This window comes from Podarcis raffonei, chromosome 6, assembly GCF_027172205.1.
Source record: "Podarcis raffonei isolate rPodRaf1 chromosome 6, rPodRaf1.pri, whole genome shotgun sequence".
NCBI classification, from domain to species: Eukaryota; Metazoa; Chordata; class Lepidosauria; order Squamata; family Lacertidae; genus Podarcis; species Podarcis raffonei.
Genome location: NC_070607.1, coordinates 26,382,322 through 26,391,385, shown reverse-complemented (window position 1 = coordinate 26,391,385; position 9,064 = coordinate 26,382,322).

Here is a 9,064-nt window from a genome sequence, read left to right as displayed (position 1 = left end):
GCTGGTGCAATTAATTTTGGAAATTGCATCTACCTCCAAAACCAGTCCCAGCACTGTTGCTTTTAGGAATTAATGAAATACCCTAAAGATCAGAAAGAGATATCCATTCCTTCAGTCTGAGATGCAACTCTATGCAGACTTACTTTGAATTAAGTCCCATGAAGTCAATGGAGTTTGTTTAAAAAAAATGTGCAAAATATCAGGTTGTGGAATGCTCTCCCCAGAGAGGTTCATCTGGTGCCTTCAGTATAGATTTCTAGGCACCAGGCAAAAATGTTCCTCTTCAACCAGGCCTTGGGCTGATTAATATTCTACAGCCTTTTAAATGTGTTTATGGAAGAGTTTACTGGTTTGTTGCTTCTGTTATGACTATTTGTTTTCATCTTGTGAACTGCCCCGAGATCTTTTGGTGAAGGGCAGTACAGTGGTACCTCGGGTTACATACGCTTCAGGCTCCGCTAACCCAGAAATATTACCTCGGGTTAAGAACTTTGCTTCAGGATGAGAACAGAAACTGCGCAGTGGCAGCATGGCAGCAGTGGGAGGCCCCATTAGCTAAAGTGGTGCTTCAGGTTAAGAACAGTTTCAGGTTAAGAACCGACCTCTGGAACGAATTAAGTACTTAACCCAAGGTACCACTGTATATAAATTTCATAAAGAAATAAATAAGTTGTAAAGACATGTTATCTCGAGCATCCAACCTAAGCCGACTAAAGGAACATCAAAGCAATTAAAAATGAAGGCTGCAACCTTTAATCAATTAATCAACGCGATTGCTCGATTTAGTTGTCTCTTTGCAAGTAACGTTTGCCCAACCAATTCATTTCTTTCCCATTTAAACAGTCAAAAGCCTTATTAAGGTCTCCAGTGGGGATTTGGTATCTGTGATGCAACCTTGGAATCTGGACCACCGGGTTTCATGGATGAGCTATCAAACGGAAAATAATCCTCAATATAGATTCCCAGTGAGTCAGAAACAGAACAGCTTTGCTTTCCAGCTGAGTATTGGAACTCAAGTCTGCTGGGCAAAACTGCAAGCCTGTAGCCATTGCATATTAGATTGCTCTGTGCAGGTGCTGGCGGTACCATCTACCGTATTTTTCGCTCTATAAGATGCACCAGACCACAAGACGCACCTAGTTTTTGGAGGAGGAAAACAAGAAAAAAAATATTCTGAATCTCAGAAGCCAGAACAGCAAGAGGGATTGCTGCGCAGTGAAAGCAGCAATCCCTCTTGCTGTTCTGGCTTCTGGGATAGCTGTGCAACCTGCATTCGCTCCATAAGATGCACACACATTTCCCCTTACTTTTTAGGAGGGAAAAAGTGAGTCTTATAGAGCAAAAAATACGGTATGTGTGTTGTATTTTATAGGTGCTTTGAGTTGCTGAGTCTGGACTGCCTTTCTAGTGTTGGAGGCTAAGATGTTCATGAAGCAGATGAATGCATCTGGCTGTTATGATGACCAGATGGGTGACAGTACTCCAGATTCTGAGTTCTGCTTTATACACAACAGTAATGTGCCACAGAGTATCTGTTCCACATTTGTTATAACTCTTATCATTTAGTGTGGCAGCCCCTGAACGTTGGAACTCCCTGCATATAGATATCAAGCAGGCACCATCGCAGTATTCTTTTAGGTACCTGCTAAAAAAAGGGACGCGGGTGGCGCTGTGGGTTAAACCACAGAGCCTAGGACTTGCCGATCAGAAGATCGGTGGTTCGAATCCCTGCGAGGGGGTGAGTTCCCGATGCTCAGTCCCTGCTCCTGCCAACCTAGCAGTTCGAAAGCACGTCAAAGTTCAAGTAGATAAATAGGTACCGCTCTGGCGGGAACGTAAACGCCGTTTCCGTGCGCTGCTCTGGTTCGCCAGAAGCGGCTTAGTCATGCTGGCCACATGACCTGGAAGCTGTATGCCGGCTCCCTCAGCCTATAGCGCGAGATGAGCGCTGCAACCCCAGAGTCGGCCACGACTGGAGCTAAAGGTCAGGGGTCCCTTTACCTTTAAAAACTTTCTTGTAGACAAGTGATTGAGGATTGGAGTGATCGTTCTGTAATATTATGACAGTGGCCAAAGCTGTATCATCACTTTTGAATAAATGTGTTTTAATAAAATAAAATAGACAAGCCTACCCAGATGCTTATGAAACTTAGGTAATTTTAATCTGTTTTAGTATTTAAGCCTTTGTATGTTTTAAAGCAGGGTTGTGCAATTTTTCTAGATTTTATTTTAACTTTTTGTAAACCTCTTTGAGGGTTTAAGGTTTTTAATTCACAATCAAGTGGTGTAAGATTTTGTGAAATAAATAAAATAAATGAATAGTGTGGCCAGTGCCCCTGAGCCTTCTGCTATGACTATTTCTTGTGCATGGGTGGAAAGGTACCATTGTGGCTACGTAAGCTGCAAAGCCACTCACACCCTGGAATTTGAAAATAAAAAGAAATGTGTTTTTGTTCTTTTGTTGCTTTGTTCTTGTAGGGTTGGTTGGTTTCTGTAACAGTTTCTAGTCTTTTCCCTGTCCCCTCCTCTCCCTTGCAGCCACTTGCAACCCATAAAAAAAGCATTTCTGGTATGTGTATATGGGGTGTGTGTGTGTATGCCCCAAGCAATATGGGAGAATTAAATAAACTCATGGAAGGAAAGACTATCAGTGGCTTTTGCTCTTGTTGGCTAGATATTGCCTCTAGTATGAGAGGTAGCATCCCTCTGAAAACCAGTAGTCGGAGAGCACAAACCAGAGAGAGTTGTGGCACTGAGGCCCTGCTTGTGGGCTTCTCAGTGCCAGATTTACGTATAAGCTAAACAAGCTATGGGGGCCGCAGGTCGGCGGTTCAAATCTCCGCGATGGGGTGAGCGCCCGTTGCTCGGTCCCTGCTCCTGCCAACCTAGCAGTTCGAAAGCATGTCAAAGTGCAAGTAGATAAATAGGTACTGCTCCGGTGGAAGGTAAACGGCGTTTCTGTGTTCTGCTCTGGTTCACCAGAAGCAGCTTAGTCATGCTGGCAACATGACCTGGAAGCTGTACGCCAGCTCCCTTGGCTAATAAAGCAAGATAAGTGCCGCAACCCCAGAGTCGGCCACAACTGGACCTAATGGTCAGGGGTCACTTTACCTTTAAACAAGCTATAGCTTAGGACCCCAATCTTTTGGGGGCCCCCAAAAAAATTTGAAGGAAAAAAACCTGGATGTACATTTCCAAAATATGATTAAAAAAACAAAATAAAACCTACATACAGAAACAGTGTTTTGTGTTGTGTAGGCTCCTATGATGTAAGTAATGGGCCCTGCCTGCTAGCCTGCTCCCTAAAATATCACTGGTTTGCTCATTTCTATATATAGGGTGCCTACATTCTGCATGGACTGGTTGCATGACAACATGTCGCATACCTATTAGGTTCATAAATTACCATATAGCATATATTCAACACAAAAAAACCAGTGACAATTTGTTGTTGGCAGCTGTACATATACAGGGCCCCATTACCTTCAGTAGCTTAGGGCCTCATCAAACCTAAACCCGGCGCTGGGCTTCCTATAGGCATCTAGTTAGCCACTGTGAGAACACAGTGCTGGAGCTCTTGTTATGTTCCTGTGCATCTGGAGTTGTGGGAGGAGGGAGGAATTGTCCAAAACGAAGGTTGGATCTTAAAACAAGCCAAGGGATTTTTACAGAAGGAAAACTCTTTCTTTCTTTCTTTCTTTCTTTCTTTCTTTCTTCTTACAGAGAGGCAGATGGTCCAGCCACAATGTACATCTGAGATGGTACAAACAGTGCCTGATATCTGCATTAATAGGGAGACCACCTTTCAAAACTAAGTCTGAGAACTGCAGAGCTGAGTAAACTCCATTTTTAACTGTACGGTTCTGCCATTCTTATCTCTGTGTTAAGACTGTGTGTTTTTCTGCTCTGCTGAGCTCCTGCAGCCTAAAAGACTAATGCATTTCTTCTATATCATATCACTTAAGACAGCAAATGGATATCTACTATATCACACTCTTCCCCTCAACCTGCAGGCTTCTTAGCTACTGTATTTGATTTTGATTTTTTCCCAGCTCTGTAGGAAGTCTTCTTTAAATGGATTTAACACTATATGCTGAAGAAAGGGTCACGTTTAGGGTTTTTGACCCCTAAATTGGAGAAAATAGGAGGAAATTCTAATACATTGGCCTGTTTTGTTTTTGTGAAAAATTCATGTAGCTATTTTTTAATATACAGTGGTACCTTGGTTTTCGAGCGTCTCAGAAGCTGAACATTTTGGTTTTTGAACGCCAAAAACCCGGAAGTAAATGCTTCCATTTTTGAACGCACCTCAGAAGTCAAACGACTTCTGCTGCACCCCACCAATTTTCTCTATTGAAACTGCAGACCACCCTTTGTACCTCGGTTTTTGAACGTTTCGGAAGCCAAATGGTCTTCTGGAACGGATTACGTTAAAAAACCGAGGTACCACTCTGTCACCAAGAAGAGGTGTGTTAGTACAGTGGTACCTTGGGTTAAGTACTTAATTCGTTCCGGAGGTCCATTCTTAACCTGAAACTGTTCTTAACCTGAAGCACCACTTTAGCTAATGGGGCCTCCCGTTGCCACGTGCCGCCGGAGCACGATTTCTGTTCTCATCCTGAAGCAAAGTTCTTAACCTGAAGCACTATTTCTGGATTAGGAGAGTCTGTAACCTGAAGCGTATGTAACCTGAAGCGTATGTAACCTGAGGTACCACTGTACACTGTTTGAAAACATTCTTTTCCCATCAGCCCCAGCCAACATGGCCAATGTTGAGGGATGATGGCAACCGTAGTCCAAAACATCTCAAGAGCACCTTGTTGAGATTGATCTACGTAATTGACTTCATCCAGACACATTTGAATGAACTTGATTATTGCTATCTAGGGAATCTAAAACAAGCCACAGAAGATCCCATGGACTTCATGCACCCCCTTTTCCATGGATCCACTTGGGATAAGGAAACTCTGTGTTTCATCTCAGTTACATTTGGGATAGCTCACCAGGATGAATTAGTGGCAGGGATCACCTATGCTTATCTGCTGTACTGAATGCTCTTGTAAACTCTTGATCACACAATTGCAACATGCTCTGCCCTTGAGGACAGCCCAGAAGCTTCAGGTGGTGCAGAATGCGGCAATCAGGTTGTTGACTGGTACCACACAATCAGATGTTATTAAACATGCCCAGAAGAATCTGCACTGGATGCCTAAATTTAAGATGTTGACCTGATAGCCAAAGGCTGGAAGGGAGATAAAATACCAACTAAAATGGAGTGGCAGACAAAATTATTCAAATATGTAGAACTGGCAAAGATGACAGGAAAAATTAGGAACCAGACAAACCAAAGGTTTAACAAAGAATGGGATATATACGGACTATATTTAAAAGAACATTGTTCGTATATGAAATCTTTGACATGCTTTGATTAACTTCTGCAATGTTATATGCTACAAAGATTATAGGCAATTTATGATAAGTTAAAGGTCATACAATATGCAGTCAATAAGGAAACAAAGGACCCATATTGAGGAAGATGGAAGTCTCAACGTATGGAAGAACTTTATTTTATATGTAACATTTTCTTTGTATTTGATGCAATTTGTTTTTTTCTTTTGTTCTTTTTCTGGTGAATGGATTCAATATTTAAAACCAATAAAGATTAAACTGCAAACTTAAGATATTGATGTTGAGTTATAAAGCCCAACATAGGCTAGGACCCAAGTTTTTGAAGAACCAACTTTCCTATTAGCCGCCAGCTCATGTGGGTGGTGCTGTGGTCTAAACCACAGAACCTAGGACCTGCCGATTAGAAGGTCGGCAGTTCAAATCCCTGTGACGGGGTGAGCTCCCATTGCTCAGTCCCAGCTGCTGCCAACCTAGCAGTTCGAAAGCATGACAAAGTGCAAGTAGATAAATAGGTACCACTCCGGCGGGGAGGTAAACGGCGTTTCCGTGTGCTGCTCTGTTTTTGCCAGAAGTGGCTTAGTCATGCTGGCCACATGACCCAGAAGCTGAACGCCGGCTCCCTCAGCCAGTAAAGCGAGATGAGTGCCACAGCCCCAGAGTCGGTCACGACTGGACCTAACGGTCAGGGGTCCCTTTACCTTTACCATGCTTAAGATCTGCAGGAGAGGCTCCACTCAGCCCCATGAAGATTCACAGTTTATGGGAAAACACCATTGAGCAGGACTTTCTCTGATGCGGCACTGATACATTTGTTTTATCAGGCCTATGGAACTGGTTGAGAACTTGACTGCTTCTGAGCTGTTGGAAACCCAAGCTCTATGAACTTGACTGTACTATCTTAATTTAATTATTTAGCATTTCTTCTGTTTTTGTCCTTGAAATTTCTTTTCTTCCTTAAAGGGTGCAGGTCTCCATTCTCTAAACATACACCACAGACTACCTAGATTAAAAAATCTTATCCCTCTTTCTTTATATATTTATATTATTTGATTTATTCTAAGGGCATTTGGGTGATCTTTTCTGCACTGAGAATTCCTGGTTATTTTATTAATCTCTACCCCAACCAAGAGCTCGCTTCTGAATTAATCTTGGTAGTTCTGCCTGAAACAGCCACGCAGCCTAAGTTTCAAATCGCCAGTGTTAAATCAACATTGTTTCCCAGTCTCTCCTCATCTATTTGTCATCTAGATAAGCCCCACCATCTCCAGCCGCGATGTCCTATTATCCACAGCTCTGACTGTTTCCTTCCACAGACTTTCATCAACTCCCACAGAGGTTCTATACCCGGAGACATGTGCTGTCGCTCTCCATGCCACTTTTTAGCTCTGCCACTTGCAGAGACATTCTTAGACAACTAATAATTCTAAAAACGAAGCAGTGTCGTGGGTCTCCGCTTTGCCTGGGATGTGGCGCTGGGAACCTAGGCAGACGTTGGAATGCAAAACACTTCTTACCATCTCAAGAGATCAAACGGATGTGAGGATCCAAAAAGTCAGGATATCAGGGGAATATCAGAGTTGGCGTAGCTCAACAGCCAAGAGAGTGCTCAACACCATTTTAAAGTTCTCTGCAGGAAACTGGGAGGAAGAAGCCAGTAGACTAGCTGTTTACTTGCCAGCAGCTCAACTAGGAATCAGCTCAAAAAGACTGCAGGTGGCAAACACTGGGGTGGGTGAGATTCTGCAAACTTCTAGATGCTATTTGATAAGCCTCAGATACTGGACTTGGTGGAGAAGGGTATCTGTGTCAATCTCTGTCAATTTCAGTTCCCCTTTTAGCAGTCTAAAGTTCACTTCTCCACATTCCCACATCAGGAAGCAAGGTGAAAATTCGCCAGCGTTTAAGTGCGAAATTCTCTTAATAGTCACACGTTTGTATGCTATTTTACCCAGTATACACATCTATGCAAATAAATTTCTCCATATCTAACATTATTTTTAATGTTATCTTGCTAATATGTGCATTTCAATCCACAATTTACCCTAGCACATGTATTTTTGGGCACATTACTTAGCAGAAGAAATGGGCTTCAAAATTTGGAGATGACCATAGAATGATAAAATTGTAGAGTTGGAAGGGACAATGAGGATCATCTAGCAATGCAGAAATCTTTTGCCCAACGTAGGGCTTGGACCTTGAGATTAAGAGTCTGAGGCTCTACCAACTGAGCTATGCTTGACTCTGATTAATTAGATTTTTTCCCCTACACACTCTTCACTATGAGCTCCCAGGGTGGGTAACAATAATTTAAATTTGCAATATTAAAAACTGGTAAGATCGATGACAGGCACAATAACAGGGTGGGTTCTAAAAATATAGATCTCAGTTGTCAAAGGTCAAGGTAAGAAGGTGCCTCATTGGCATAAGATGGAAACTGCAAAATGAAGGTGCCAGACGCACAATTTAGTGGCTGCCACAGAGAAGGCCCTCGTGCTCTGGTCCATGGGGTCACGAAGAGTCGGACACGACTAAACGACTAAACGACTAAACACAAACAACAAATAACGTCCAAGAAGGTCAGAAGAGGGAGTCCTTCAGATATTGAGGCCTAAGAGGTTTATACAGAGGTATTCCAATTCCATGATAATTTTACTCACATTTTTTGTACTCTTTCCCATTTTATTTTATTTTTTTATGAGGGGGCGACTAGAACTGTACACAGCACTGAAAATGTGCCTGCAGCAGCTCTTTACAAAGAAAAATAGATTTCCAATGCCTTATCCCCCACCCCCAAGTTCTATTTGTTTCAATGGAGCCTTTCATCATATTTGTTTTATTTTTACTTTTAACTGGAGATACTCTTGAAACATTGTAGAAAATGGTATCAGCATTCTTTGTTTCCAGGAACCAATGTGGAAAACCCTTCAGCAATTAAAAAATAAACAAGAAGGAGCGAGGCAGATGCAGAGAAACAACCCAAGGGTGTTTAGAGCTGCGTTGAAATGCTTGCAAATACATTTCTTCCCCTCCCTCTTTAAAGATTTTCCTCCACAATTTTTCTCTCTTCAGAAAAACACAAGATGCCGATTCCCTCTGCACCCCCACTGCTGCCGCCCAAGGCTTTTTGCTATGTTGCAGCTGTGATCTGATAAAATAAATGACACTTCTAGGGACCCATGTCCTTAGTAACAGTTATAATAGAGATTCTAATGTGCAATAATATTCAAATGAATATTAAAACGCCACAAAGCAATAATAAAATCACAGCTGTGCCACTATAGGAAAAAAAAAAAGTCATGGATTCTCAAGGAGTAGAATTCAGCCCTGCTCATAGTTCTGCCTGGATACCTGCACTGGAGTGCAGCCAAAGTTGTAGAGAGCTGAGGGGAATGGAAGTGCGGGAAGGGATCTGGCCACAAGAAACCAAATGAGTGCCCTGTAGGAGCCAAGAAGGGCAGAGAACAGTCCCATTACCCAGCCTGTTGTTTACTTCCCAGCTCCATCTTTCCCTTATGCTTGTTGCAAGCACGGCTATCTCTGAGTGGTGAAAGACTCTAGGGGTATCAGTGTTAAGTTTTCTTGGAATGGGGCTGAGTAGAAATTGTGATGTCTTTAGGATACAGTGGCACCTTGGTTCTCAAACTTAATCAATTCC